Source organism: Chamaea fasciata, unplaced genomic scaffold (genome assembly GCF_029207755.1).
Source record: "Chamaea fasciata isolate MVZ Bird 193981 ecotype frontalis unplaced genomic scaffold, bChaFas1.0.hap1 SCAF_9, whole genome shotgun sequence".
Taxonomy (NCBI): Eukaryota; Metazoa; Chordata; class Aves; order Passeriformes; family Sylviidae; genus Chamaea; species Chamaea fasciata.
Window position 1 is genome coordinate 16,587,056 of NW_027094094.1, and position 15,481 is coordinate 16,602,536.

Consider the following 15,481-nt stretch of genomic DNA (forward strand, 5'->3'; position numbering starts at 1 on the left):
AAATTTTGACAAGGAATTTGGCTTATGAGAACTTGTTGATACATGTAACACATAGTCTGCTCCTATCATCATCCTGCTGTCTATTTAATAATTCACATTTAAAAACAAGACCTCAGTTGCCACTGCTCAGTAGGAATAAGATTAAGGCGATTTACATTTTTCCTGCTGAGAAATAAGGAATTCTGTCAGGTGTTTTATCCTGTGTCTTTTAAACTTGGCAGAAACACTGGTGCCACCATAACCCTCTATCAGTCAGGAACTAAAATATGCATTTGGGGGCTGTGTCTTCCGTTATGCATCAACTTACTAAATTCAGGAAAGAAACTATTGTTACAAAATATATCGAAAACAGATAATTTCCAATACAGACTAGCAATTCACAGTTTTAACTGATATATTTAAAATTTATGGTACAATTTTTTAAGTTCCATTTGTTTTTCTTAATATTTGTACCAGTAAGCAATACCTTTCCCCTGCCTTTTTCTTTATGTATCAGTGAATAGTACAAAAAACTCAAGAAAACAGTCAAGATGAGGTACTGAAACTGCTTTCTTATAATCCTATTTTATGTTAATGTCACTCAGTCAATAAGCACAAGCTAATGAATTTCAGTAGAGAGACTCAATAATACTCCTGAAAACTAAAGCTTTTGGTACAAATAACGTGGTGCTAACAAAACCACATAACAAAGATAGCCATAAAGAAGAGAAATGGAAAGCATACTGGTTTGTATGACTGATCCAGTTTGATAGACTGCGTCCAGTCACTGCTTTGAAGAAGGAAAAAGTAACTCCATAGTTTGTCTGGATTTTATGAACACCCGTCCAAATCTTTACACACAATTTTTACTCAATAAAAAAAATCAATTTTACTGTTTGTTGGAGCAAATACTCTTGCTATGAACATGACCTCCCAATGGTGTTATTGTCCAAACCACCATCACTGATGTAAACAGGAGCCAATTTAAATGGCACTTAGCGGCCAAAGAACAATAAACTTGTAACCACTTACAAGAATACCGTAATTTATTCAGCATAGACAAAAGGCGATGGAGATCCCTACTTCTTTGATAAAGTGTCTTTTTTCAAAAGGCAGAACACAGAAACATTAGTCAGAGAAGATGCAAATATTTACTATTAAAAAGTGAAAGGTACATGCTATTCTTAGCACATAATTTTCTCCCCTCTGTTAATGTTTTTATCATACGAAGTGCTTGAACAGTCACTAAGGTGATTAAGGGATTGGAGCTTCTGTCATATGAGAAGAGGCTGAGAGAACTGAGGTTCTTTAGCCTCGCTCAGAACAGGTTCTTAGTAATGCGTACAAATACCTGATGGGGCAAGTAAGACACAGCAAGAGACTTAGTATTTTCCAGTGACTGGACAAGAGGCAAAAACCAACCAACTGAAACATAGGAAATCCCTTCTAAACAAACATAGGAAATCCCTTCTAAACATTGGGGAAAAAAAATCTAATGTGAGGGTGGAACGAATGTAGAATCTAACTACACAAGAACAGACAGAGAGAGAGAGAGCAGGGAGTGTTTAGCCTGCAGGAAAGAAGGGTCAGGGGAGACCTAAGCATCTGTAAATTCTTGATGGAGAAAGGAGTAAAAAAGACTGAGAGAGAATCTTCTCAGTGCTAAGTGAAAGGACAAGATGCAATGGACACATATTGACATGGAAAATTCCACTTAAACATCAGAAATAGGTGATTTTTACTGTGAGGTTGTTGGAACACTGGAATTGTTTGTCTAGTGGAGCCTCCATCAATGAAGACTTTCAAAGCCAAACCTGATAAGGTCATGAGCAATCTCCTCTATTGATCCCACTTTAAGTAGGGGAGGTGGAATACATGAGCTCCAGAGATCCTTTCCAACCTCCATGATTCCGGGATTCTAACCCAGTGAAATACTAACCAAAATTACTCAATAGGTCAGGAACATGTTCACTTCATGCAGTTTTAGGCTACCTGCAAACAGAAAATGTATAAAGTGCTGGTCACCCCAGCTGAGTCTGACTTCATCAGGGGTGAATGCCATGGTGAGTGCTGGGGTCTGGTCTCACACCATGGCATTGGTCTCTCCTGAGACCAATGGTTACTAGGGATACACTCAAGCCTGCACTGGCTCTGTCACCTCTTTGTCAACATTATTCTTTGGGATCCACTATGCTGACCATCATAATGTCAACTAAACAAAAGTCACTGGGTTCCCCTAAAAAATCAGTACAGATTGGTATCAGATTGCACAGCAGCTTCGTGTCCATTCCCATTTGCTCCATTACATGTCTGAAAATTTAAATTATGAAAAAGCTACTATTTACTGATTTAATGACAAAGCTACCATTATAGTAACCTTCTTGGAACAGTGCATAACAGCAAAATACACAGTCCTGTTAAATTGGGTTAATGGTTGCTTTGCATGGCCCAACTTCTCTCGTTTTTCCCTTTAAGTTTTTCTATTTCTCATCTCCCTTCTGCATTCCCCTGCTTCTGTGGGTTGCTACATTTCTTAGAGGCATCAAATTTTAACTCAAAAATCTGATGAACAAATTTAGCTTCCAGAGAAATAATTTCAAAATAGTATAGCTTTGGGGTAGAGATGTTATTCCATGTTATTTATGTAACAGGAGTCTAAATACTTCTCAAAGAGGAAAACTCAACAATCTCAAATTGCAGATGTCCTTTCACAGTACAAAACTCTACTCAATCGACTAAGTTTTATATTCAGTTCACTACTTGACTTGAGAACATCTACAACCCAGTTGTCTTAGAGGAGAATGCCATTCCAGAAATGGGTAATTCAGGCTGGAAACAGGCTCTCTGTTAGGTGTGGTTCAGGATGAGAATGACGGTAGGCAAATTTAAGGTCCAGGCTATGTATTATCACAATCCAACTCTAGGGAAATCTGGGCAAAACTCAATGGACTCAAGTTTTAATTATGTCTATTTTTTGCTTTTCTGAAAGCACCAAGGAAATCACACACCTTGGGAATTCTGGGGCAACTGCCAACTAGTATTCTCCAGTAAAAGAGCTCTGTTGAGCAAAATAGCCTCAGAGGTGTGCCTTTTGGTCTTCTGTGCATAAAGGAAGAGTCTGTGTATTACGGAGCAGAGAGGGCCAAGGGAAGACAGAGGATGCCTCTACAAGAAAATAAATCAGAAGAAAATCTAAAGGTTGACTGCAGTATTTAGTAAAGGAGTAAGACAAAGCTGTTAAAAAGAAAACAATTTGTTTTTTGAAAGGGAAAAGCAGATCCATTCTTTGAACTAGCTAACACCATTAATAACAGAAGTGAACAGATATATCATAATCTATTCACACAAGGTGCAGGGCAAGCTGGATCCCATTTACTGAAATACCTGTCAGTATTTTTTTGATATTTAACAAAACTGACTAGATTACATTTAGGGCAAATATATCCAAATATACCCATTCAGCTAATACCTTCAGCAGCAGTGGAAACATACCCTTTTCAGAGTCCATCTGCTCTAAAAAGTCTCCAACATAAACTGTGTTAAGAAAAGGATGCATTACTGAGCCTGTTTTACATAAAGACTAAAATATTTCTAGCTGTTTCCTAATGAATTTTTGATGTCAGCAACACAGGAAGACATGACTGCCCAGGAATTAAACCTCCAACACTCAAATTCCAATACAATGTCTTAATCACAACATTAGTCTTCATCTGAATGGTAATTTGACATGCATTTAAACCAGACAGCTAATCTCTGAGGTGAGAGATTCTATTTTAAAAAAATAGCCATACTGAACACTTAGCCTACATTTTGCCTCATACTGCTATTGATACCAGCTCCCGAAAATATTCAGGATATTGACAGATAGTTTTAGAAAAGGATTGGTATAAAATTAAGAGTTAAGTCTCAAGTTTTCAGCATATGGAGGCATGAAAAACATTTTGCAAGATAAAATACTCAAAGATAAAAACCTGGATTCTTCAGAGCTTTATGCTTTATATAGTATGTGTCTGTGTATTTATAGATACAAAATTTTATATGCTTTGACTGAAACAGAGCTTTGTGTTTTAACTGCATTTTTAAATTTGGTTTTAAGCAAGAGCAAATGATCACTTAAGATGGCAAAGATTCAGACCCATCAACTCATCTTTCTTTTTCACATTAATAAACATTTCGTGAACATGAATATTGCTGTTTACATAGCCTAATCCCACACAATACCATCATGACTTCCTGAAACAAGTTACCTTTGTCTCTATGATGTATTTAAATGTACTTTTACCTCTGCTGCGATGAAGAGATTGTTAATACACATCTAGAGCTGATATAGTGTTTTACAGCTATACATGACTTATTAAAATGGAAATAATGCACAGTTACACTCATTTACAAAGCAGCAGTTAATATTCATAATCACTGAAACAGAAATACTGTCTCATTTTATGTTTGTAATTAACTGAAAGTATTTTTGGTTGGAAATAGAAGAATGCTGTTACAGATTCACTCTGCAGTGAGGCTTAAATATAGTATCTCCATCACTGCACTGTCTGCAGCATGGTTAGAAATGTGTTAGTAAACTACTCCCATTCCACACACGCACAAGTACCACAATCTTCCAATAACCAGGGGTGAAGACAACAAATAAAGGATACCACCAGTGTCCACAGTGCATTGATAACTGGGAGAACAAAGTGTCACTCCTTCTAACTCCTGTAATTCTTATTTGAGAAAATTCCAGTGCATTATCTAATGCAAGTGTGCTGGAAGCCTGTGGAATATGCAGAACTGAAGTGGTCTCTGGTCTACTACTGCTCTGTTGCACCTTTCAGTACTAAAGCCACAAAGATGGCACTATAGTCCCAAGGGTGTTTTGTTATGTTTGCTCAGGTTGCCATCACTGCACAGGCAGAAACGGGTCATTTGAGACTGCCAAATTTCTGTTCTTTTTCTTGTCCCTTCCTCACACCTCCCAAACCCAGTATGGTTAGACACTGTAAGTACCTTCTATTCTGTCTAAAGTACTTCCAATACTTCACAGGCACTCATAAGCAAACTCTCTACTTCACAGTGGAGTCAGGGACTCGCCTCACTAGCATGTGAGCAGAGATGAGGAAAGAATAGAGAGTAAAGTGTTCATACAATATTCAAACATTTTTATGTAAATAAAACTACTCACATGAGGAACACTAGACTGCTTACATCCCTATGGACTCTGTGCCAACAAAAAAAACAGTAACCTTTTTTCTCTCTATGCCCAAAACAGCACTGAGAGTAAACCTCCAAAACTCAGTAGATTCCAGCAAAAAATTCAGTTCCACCAGAGATTAATGCCAAATATGATCTTTCCGATCTCATTTCTTTAAAAAAGGAATGCATTATGTTAGACAGGAGTAGGCAGAAACGTAAGACATTTAGTCAAAACATCCAAAAGGCTCCTGCACAAGAAAACTGATACTCTAGTTAGAGAAAATTGAGGATTATGTAATGCACACAACTGTATAAGTAGTCTGTTTTCTGCAGTAAAGGAATGAAACGGACTACTTACTGACCTAAATACAAACTTTTGTCCAAGACAAACATAAACCCTTATATTTCAATTCTTGAGCAACTTCAATGGGATACACAAATACATACCGTGAGTATCTTTTATGTGTGGATTTCCTTCTCAGTCCGAGTTAGAAATATTCATCTCCTGCACCATGTGACCTATGAAATGTGTTCAAAAGCACCAAGGTTATCTATAAAATACTGTGTTCCTCCTTCCTGAAAAATGTTTTGTTATTCAGAGGCTCTCTATGGCTTTTTGTAGCTGAAGTCTCAAATGCTTCCTAAGTCCTCCTGCTAAACAACTGTACTGTGCCTGGCTAGGGCAGAATTAACTTTCTTCTCAGCAGCTCACATGGTCTTTTAGTTACCTGCCCAAAACAGCACTGACAGCACACTAAGGTTCTACCTATTGCTGAGCAGTGCTTGGCCAGCACCAAGGCCTTCTCTCTTTCTCACTCCCACCACAGTGAAGACTGTGGGGGTGCAATACACTGGGAGAGGATGCAACCAGGCAGATGACCTGAACCAACCAAGGAGATATTCCATGCCATGTAACATCACATTCAGTCATAATAACAGGAGGGCTTAGGGATGTTAGCTGCTGTTTCCTTGGAACTGGCCGTTTGTCAGTCTTCCTGTGGGATGTGGACAGTGATTGCCTTTGCCCCACTTGTTCTCTTTCCTTTCTCTCAGCTTTCATCTATCCTTCACTTTATAAACTTTTAAACTTTTTTTTTTTTTAATTTTTTTTTTTTTTTTTACCTCAGCCTCCAAATTTTCTTACTTATTCTCTTCCCTCATCTCATAGGGGCTTGGGGTGAGTGAGTGAGCAATTTGTGGTGCTTAGCTGCCCACAAGGCTTAACCCACAACAATAACTTAATAAACAAAATTAGCGATTTCCCACCTTTCTGTTGTGCTGCCTGGTGACGTATAAGTAGTACTGGGGGTTTATGCACATTTGTGACTAAGCCTGTATTTGTGTTACAAGCAGACATAGGCTGTCCCACTTCTCCAAGGCCAGATGCAGATGTGCATGGTATGACATGACCAACATCTCCGAGGGATGGAAAGAATGCAGAAGTGGACTGGGTGCCAGATGAAGTACTTACCCAGGCAGCACTCAGCTCAGTTTCTAGTTTGCCTGTAGCTCAATTAGCATAATCAGAATAATTTTGTGTAACACTATACATTGATTATGAGTTGTCAACATAAATGCTTTCAATGCAATTACCCCAAACTAAACACAAAAGTTCTACCAAAACATAGCCATGTACTGCACATGCATCTCACCCAGGGGAGAGAATGTGTGAAAAGATTGTGACAGATGTTAGGGACATTGTTCACTATGCTGCTGGAAGATATTTCATTTATATAATAATAAATACATTATAAGAAGCCATACAGATTTATGGCATAATCTCAGACAGACATTTATATCAAGTCATTAAATATTTTTGAGACTGGGAATGTACTAGATACAAATGATAGTATTTTCGGGTGTCATCCCACTAAATACTTGTTGCTTTTACTGCATTCATAGAAAGGTACCATTTCTATTACTGAATATTCTTGTTGTCCTCCCACTGAGCACTAAAATGCTGTATTGCATCAAAAATAAAAACACTTAGCATTAAATTTTCATACATAAATTTTATGGTTAAAATAGAAATCAAACGTACAGAGTCTAAGTTAGAAGTCATTGCAAGCAATTTTCCCTATTGACTTTAAGGGGATTTGAACCTGTGCCTTTTGACTCTTAAAATAAACACTGCATCACTGTCACATATGAAAAATATTATAAATAGTGAAGAACTAGTTTAATCTACTTCTTAGAGAAAACTGAGAATCTCCTAAAGGGGCTTAAAGATTACCGCACTTCTGAAGCAAAGCTCTATCTGGCATACCACTGAAATATTGTACAAAGATGGCTTAAAGAATGTGGTTATTAACAGAGATATTGATTGATCATAACAAAATATTTATTTTCTGTCAGTGGTATGAAAAAAATTGCCACAATGAAGAGAAGGAGCCTTAAAGATGGGAATCCTGATTTCTTATGGCTCCTAAGCATACGTTAGTTTTATTTACACAACATACACCCCTGTGTTACTTTAGGGAAGCTGGGCATACAATTCCACACAATATTTATTTTCTCTAACCTTATTTTAAAAATAAATATGAGCCACTCAATCGAGTCTGACTTTCTTCTTTCTGAAAGAATTCTGGAACGCTGATCTTGGACCATTCTGCACCTTAGCTAGTTTGTTTTTATTAATGGTTAAAACAACACATCTTTTCTAGGTTTATTTTTAAAGAACATAAAAATATAAATGGAGAAGGGTTTAATACAGAACAAACAGGGAACAGTATTTTTACAAAAAACTTAATGGCTAAGCAGATGTCTAACCTACTTTGAGACCAACATGTTATGCAAATACAGTACACAGCTCCCCCTTGTATCCCAGGGCTATGTTTTGCAGGACTAGCTGTTGCTTTACTTTCCACATACTTTTTGAATACTACTCATCGAAAAAAAAGATAAAAGAGCATTTTAAGTTTAAATAGTCATCTATTTTACAAGGGACCCTATCATGCCTTTATAAAGTGCTGACAAACCACACTAGATCTGCGGTACTTGAAAATGTCTCACCTGATTAATGCCATCCTGCTGTCTTTTTGTCATAGATGTCCCTCTGTTCTACTTTTTCTGAATTAACAATCTGAATTCTGGAGAATTTCAGGTAATTGCACAAAGAACTCTCTTCCAGGACTGTGTGCAATTAAACTTCTAAAAGTTACAGCCAAGATTGACTGCAGAACCTTTACTGTGATACATATCAAGTAAAAAAAAGCAATCATCTAATCTGAGTTGCACTAAAAATATTAATTTTCTCCTGAAGTACAACAGATTATTTTGACTAAAATAGCCTTCTTAATTTTCTGTTGTAAAGAGTGATCTACAAAAGTCATTACTAGTTTCAAATGTTAAAAAAAAATCAAAAATACTTAATAGTAGTCTGAATTAGTCTGTTTTTTATTACCTCATTTCCTAAGATACAGTAGTTTGATTTTCTGTTAATCAGCTAGACTGAATAATCTGGTTTTGAATAAGACTTACTTTATCTCAAATATTTCCATTTAGTTCATGAAAGATAATATTAAGAGATGGCTTGATTACAATCTGGAAGTGCCACCTTAGCTTTACTTTTACTAAGCTGTGCCCCTAGCCATTCATGATAACACATGTGTGCCAAGAACTCCATCGTTCTTTTAGGTTTTCTCTATACAACTTTCAAGTTTTCTGCATCCTTCTTGGCATGCAATTGCCAGAATCAAGTTCAGAATGAGTGGTGATCACATCATTAACAACCACTGAACCAATGTAATTCAACAACTGCTTGATATTCCCCTTGCCCATTCATCTAAGTCTACCTTCATTCTTTTGTCTCCCCTTGACACTGGCAGCTGATTATACCATGACCCTTCAAAACTCCTTTAGAAGTCTGCGCTTTGTAAAGGGAAGAATGAGGCACTCTGTAAATAGAACCTACAAATACTTTCTACAGAGTGATTTCTCTTTTGCTATCTATCCTATTCTTCTATGTTATTATCTTAGATCTTAGCTCTGGAATATGCACAGGGAAGTGTATAAGGCTTCTATTTGAACTCATCTAATGTCAGGGAGTTTAATTACATTTATATGGAATATATCAATTTTAGAAATACTCCCATGTGATATTTTCTGCTGTTTCCCTCATGAATAACTGAACACTGCAGACTTATTTCTGCAATTTTAAGTGTGGAAGGAGTTGGTAGGACATGAATGCTTAGCCTTTCCCATTTACATTTGTTCTCTTTCCACCTCCTTTATGATGCTTTTTTGATTCACAATTAAGCACACTCTAACACTGGAATCAAATGTGTATTGTAGACAAATCATGATTATATTACTGTAAGAAAAGTACCGGAATATGTCTCCATTTCATTTTTACCAAAGCATTCAAGGGTTTGTGTCATCTTGTTAAACTAATATTTTCATGAGTTTCTCTTCTCCCTGCTCCCTGTTCTTTCTTCTGGCTGCCCTGAACACAGAACTAACAAACTTCTGGTAGCAGCACTTTACTGCTGAAGTTGACACTTAGAAACAGTGAGATCATGGCTTGAACTGCAGTGCAGTGGATACTGAACAGGTGCTTTTATGAAAGAGCACCTAGGATATGGGCCTGGAAAACACACACAGAGACCTTCCAGCCTTCTGACTTGCTATTTCAAAGATAAAGGTTTTGAAATTGCACCAGAAAGTTCACCTACATAAGATTAAAAATAATCAAGCCATTTCTCTAGGATGAGGTGACTGATTCCAGTCAGTAAACTTCTGGCCTAACAAGCCTTTACATAGAACAATCCTGGAGTTAAAAAAAAAAAAAAAAAGTAATTTTAGTGCTATGGAAGGGAAAAAAGAGCAATTAAGGTTTTTTAAATTTAAATAAAATTTATTGGGTTTTAACCATCTGATTTTAAACGAAAGACCCTTTTTCATGCTTTGTGCAAATTCGCAGCTTTAAATTTAGAACTTCTGTAGTAAGTATAAAGGATTCAAATTGTGGGCCCTTAAATTAGCAGGAATGCTTGCTAGTACCTTCAGTGAAAATAGTCAGAAATAGACCAAGGTATTTTCTAGGGAAATAATGACACAGCATTGTTTAAATGTGTGCAATATTTCAACCACTTCAGTATTAAAAAAAATGAATTGTCTTTTGATTTTATATTATGGAGATTGAAGAATGCATCTCAAGTAGTATTTACAAATGTTTTTGTTCCTACATCTTAAGGAAGGAAAAAATCATACTCAAAACATTTTTAACAGTGACAAAAAAATCAAGCACTAGAAAGCTGACCTGACTTTTTGGCTAGTTTCCATATTAAAAAAAAATTCTCTTACATATAAGACACTTCATTTGGTTAAAGGATGAAACATATCTTAGTGGGTACTATGTACAACAGAGCAGGGACTCTGCTAGTCAGAACCCATTTAAACATAGTTCTTCTAGTAAAAAGTAACATTTGCCTGGCCTGCACAGACTCAGTGGAACTATTTTACATGCTATAATCTATGCTAAGTGAGGTTTGTCTTCCAGAGCAGACAGTGACCTGAATTCCAAGGAAAATATTTAGAATTTCATACCAGAACTTGAACTCTAGATTCTTCTCAACAATCCTTCTGTGATTTCTTTTCAGCATACACAGGTTTCTTCTTATTCCAAAATTTATCTTCTACTTGGATTTCAATCAGTTCCTTGTGTTTGTGAAATAAGAAGGAACATGCGAAGAAAAGAAAAAGAGACAATGAAGAAATAGACCTCTGAATATGAAGCCTTGCTAACTCAGAAGTGTTGCAGAGAAAAGCACAAGCATGAGACCTAAAAAAACCAAATGACTGTAAGCATATGCTTACATAGACAGCAACTCCAGCCCCACCCCCCCATGAAAATATTTAGCACCTACTTGCTTACAGGAATCCAACTCTGAAGAAGACTCTTAGTCATTAAGTTCAGTAATGTCTGGTGCAGGTAATTGCAAAGCAGTTCACTCCTGCAGGGACATCCTAACTATGAAGGTACGTTAAACTGATATCCTGCAAAGATCTGATCTACTGCCTTTCCTCTAGAGAAAGAACACAGCCTAAACATCTCCTCCTGCATTTGTGCATGTTCTGAACAATAAATACAAGCACATTTGTAAAAGAGTTTTTTTCAAAGGTTTTTTCCTATGTTAGGACCGCTCAGAAAAGTTCTGGAGTTCCTGGTCATATTACACTGATTAATTTTGGTACATAGTGAGATGAGCAGCAACTGCACAGTCAGCAGTTGGATTTCCATGCCCTGTTTAACTTAAATGGAATCACTGCTTTCCTTGTATTTGGTATAGGTCCAGAGACTGAGGCCTATAGAGCTGGTGACTTCCAAGGGAACGATGCTCATAGTAACATGATGAAATGAGCAATAATGGAGCATCAGGTTTTTTAGTCACTATTTAAAACCTCTGCAGCTCACAAAATATTAGAAAAAAAAAAAAGTGGTCAGAAAGAAGTGACTACAGTTCAGCAGTTCAATTAGCCTGTGAGATGCAACACTACATGTAACACCACTGTCCAGTATCTGAACGAATGGTCATAATCATTAATGCCAAAGTTCTACCACTCTTACAGCAACACCACACTGATCTGATCTAACCTACAAAGAGCTCCTGCAAAACAAACGTCTGAGGCTTTACTCAATACAGGATGCTCAGCAATGTTTATGCTTTTCTTACTGGTGGGAAAGTACAGGAATCAACATTTAACTGTCAACTGCCACTTTCAAGGAATGTGAGAGTTTATTGCTGTGAACAATATAAATTCCACCTATTCCAATAAGCATGATCAATAACATCCCACTCACTGATGCATAAGAGAAGGCTCTGCATTGTCCAGGTTCATGGGGCTTCTTTCTATTTCTTCTTATTGTGGTCTTCTTTCTATTGTCTTAAACTTTCATTAGTTTTCCCCTAAACTCTGCCTTTCCCTATGCAAATTCCATATTCAGAACTCATCCACAGGATCACTATCACAGCTTCCCAAAGAACACTTTGTTTGTTTTAATAAAGTATTTTTAATTAATCTTGTTTGGTTTAATGACAAGAAAAGTTGCAAGATGGTTCTACTAGCAGCAAGATGTGTCTGTGTTGGAAGCTGACTAGAAACCATACTCTAGTCAGGGTTCTGTTCAGGGTAACACCTAATGGTGTTACCATGGCACTGAGCCACAGCTAATATACTCTGTCGTTATATTACACTCAACATTAGCAGGTATCTTCTTAGTTTCTTCAAGCTCAGGCAGCAGGAGCTTACTTCTGCTTAAAAATTACACAGATGCACCTCAACGCATAATTCCTTTAAGAAATAAAATAGCACTTTGTACTTCCAAGCAGCACACCCAAGCACATTATGGAAAAAATATACCTGTATGACTTAATGTCTCTCTCTGAACCTCATTTGTCCATTATATTCCTTTGTTTAAATACTCAACCTTTAGACAAAACCAATCTCCTATAAATCTTCATGAAACCAAACTCAACAGAATTCCATACCTAAACAGGACCTGCTGAGATCATTGTAACTTCAGTAAAAATTACAGACTACAAAAGAATTGCAGAGAAAAAAATCTGTGTCTTCGCACATATGTGAACGGCAGCACTAGTTTTAATATTATATTTACTGCTATTAACAAATTAGTGTAAAAGATAGTTATGGGGTTTTTTTTGTATTTTACTCCCAGGTGTTGGATTATCACACAGTTACACCCACTAATTTCTCCCCATATAGAAACAAAAGAATCTTCTCCACAGCCTATCCAAGAAGACAACACAGTAAGCCATAATTTACAGATACAGAAAAGGGAGACACAGAAGTCTAGGTCAAAACTGTTTCAAGTACTCTTTATTTCCAAACACCTGATGTTCAAAGGTTCAACTTTTCAGGACACTCAGGACTCAGAAAACAGCTTTGGCTACATGTGTCTCATAACTGGTAAAAATGAAAGACCATCTGTGAACCCCTGACCTATATTACCAACCCAGAAAAAATAGTAATTTAGTATCCAACACAGGCAGATACTAGTCCTCCAAGCCAATATTCAACTTCCCTGCGTTGACTATTCCTTTGTCTTCCTGCAGGATTCCTCTGTGCCCATTCTACACTTGCCTGCAGGTGATAAGGGGGTGCTGGGGAGAAAACCTTTTAAGAACAGAAGTGAGGAGCACTACAATGGATAAATTATGGTCACACCAACAACCTAAAATAAGAAATGTCCTAACATTTTGGCCCTTCAGCTATATTAGAACAGTTTAATTTTTATACTTAACCATTCCCAAAATACAAGAATTCTACTGCTGAGTTACTATGGCTCCATGCAGTCTAAGCTGTCAGCACTTTGACTTCTGCACCTGTCAAAGACTTCACCTTTGTGAATGAACAGAATCAATACCAAGCCAGAAAGCACTGAAGTGGAGAGAGGTTCTTTGCTTGTTCTCTCTGCTGTTCAAGGAGGAACAAAGAAAAGGAAAGTTCTACTCAAAGACTTGGCTGCAGATATTGTCTTTGGAAAATGTCACAGGCAAACTCTCACCAACCTCACCTAAGAACATATATAAACTTATATTATTTTTTTCAAAGTCTTATACTTAGATAAAACACTTCTATTTTCACAAGAACAGGAAAAATACATTTATGATACAAGGGCAATAATTAAATCAAATTTGAGGTCCTGGCTTAATGAAAGTGTTACCAAAACCATTTTTATACACTGGGCAAAGTGACAACTTCTTCCTAATCTTGTTCTTGGAATTATTTATTAACTGACAATTTTATAAGCAATTCAAGGCAAGGTCTACGGTAACTTAAGTAAGTACAAGGAGTACTTGTGGTTACTCTGTCTACAGGCATGTTCAATACTGGCATAAAGTCAAGTGGATAAACTGAAGCTTAAGTTACAGCAGTTTTCATCAGCTAAAGCTGATGAAACTATCTGTATTTTTATGGATTCCTCCTTTGATTAATGAGAGTAAAGACACTTCCTTTGAAAACATACAGTAAAAATTATGTGGTAAGTAGCTACCATCCCTTGTAAGAAATTTCAGTCAGCATATTACCTGTCAGCGTTATCTCGTATTACCCACCCACTCCAAAAGATGGAAACTGTAAATCCAACAGTCCAATGTTTGGGAGATGCTTGCAAATGTTCTTTATATATCAGATATGCTTAAGAAATCTATGTATAAGACAGCAAGATGGGAGGAGTGGGGAGGGTTCTCTTCTGCCAAGAAAGAATTCAGGTGCAGAGTTTGTACCTCATAGCCCAGAACCACAGAACACCAAACTTGCTCCAGCAACCCTTGTCCATGTGACCCAAAGACACTGCTAGTGCAGTGGCCTAGCAAGCACCCAAGAAAGGAAGACAAGAGAATATCTTCAGTAAATATTAGAGAACTGTTTTCTCCATGTATGCTGTTCTATTTATGCTATTCCACCAATGTTACATACATATTAGCAAGACTTCCAGTGCCAGAATTAATCCCCCACTTCTTAGCCCTGATCACCAAGTCAAATGTGGAAATGAGGGTTCACAGATCTTCTGGATATCAAAAATAATAGATTCAACTGGAGATACTGTCTCCAGTGTGTGGTGACACTCCAGCTAAAGCCTTCACTCTTCTGGTGGGAATGATCTGTTTTCCTTCTGCCCAGGACAGAGCAGTACCTCAGAATTTTTACCCATACTAATAACCCCTTTGTTTTATAGGTGATAACCACACTTTTCATCAAATTAGCTATTTAATTGCCATAACTAAAATAAACTTACAGCAATTCTTTCTAATTTGGCCTAAACCGATGGTAGGTGAACAGCAGAGCTGATCTAATGGGCCAGTTGTACCAAAAAGAAGGGAAGCACCACTCTGGAGCTTGTCAATCTATCTCTAAGTCCATTTAATACTCTAGAGCAGCAGAAAACTTTTTCCTAGTTTCTTGGTGGTTTAGTCAAACCTAATTTATTTAGGGGTTTAATGACTGCCAGGCCTCAGAGATTATAAGCCACAGCAGCAGCACTTCCTTTGTTCTAAGCAGGGGTTGTGGATGTCTTCTGGAACTGCAGCCCTAGTTCATTTTTTGCTGCTACTGTTCAAAACCTGAAGAAGGGGTTGTATGCCCAATAGTTTATGTGGTTTTCCCTATTGTACTAGTGGATGTACCAAGAGCTATTACGCCTTGAGAAGCCAGACGATAAAGTAAAGCTCCTCTGTTACAAGTCTCACTGGTTTCACCCAGCTTCACAATACATAAACTGAAAGAGCTTCTCTGCAATTAATGGTAATTTTGAATCGGAGGCTAATCCCATGTAAATTTACATTTTAAATTC

At 37.1% G+C, this 15,481-nt stretch overlaps 1 protein-coding gene across 2 annotated transcripts in view; it reads right to left on the reverse strand.

The window, feature by feature from the left end:
- PCGF5 (polycomb group ring finger 5) overlaps positions 1–15,481 on the reverse strand; it is a 67,042-nt gene that overhangs the window by 46,270 nt on the left and 5,291 nt on the right. For both annotated transcript variants that reach the window (XM_066191221.1, XM_066191220.1), the window contains exons 2-3: positions 10,714–10,824; positions 5,614–5,685 (exon numbers count right to left, since the gene is read on the reverse strand). The gene's annotated coding sequence lies outside the window, so the exon portion shown is untranslated. The remainder of the gene's footprint in view (positions 1–5,613; positions 5,686–10,713; positions 10,825–15,481) is intronic.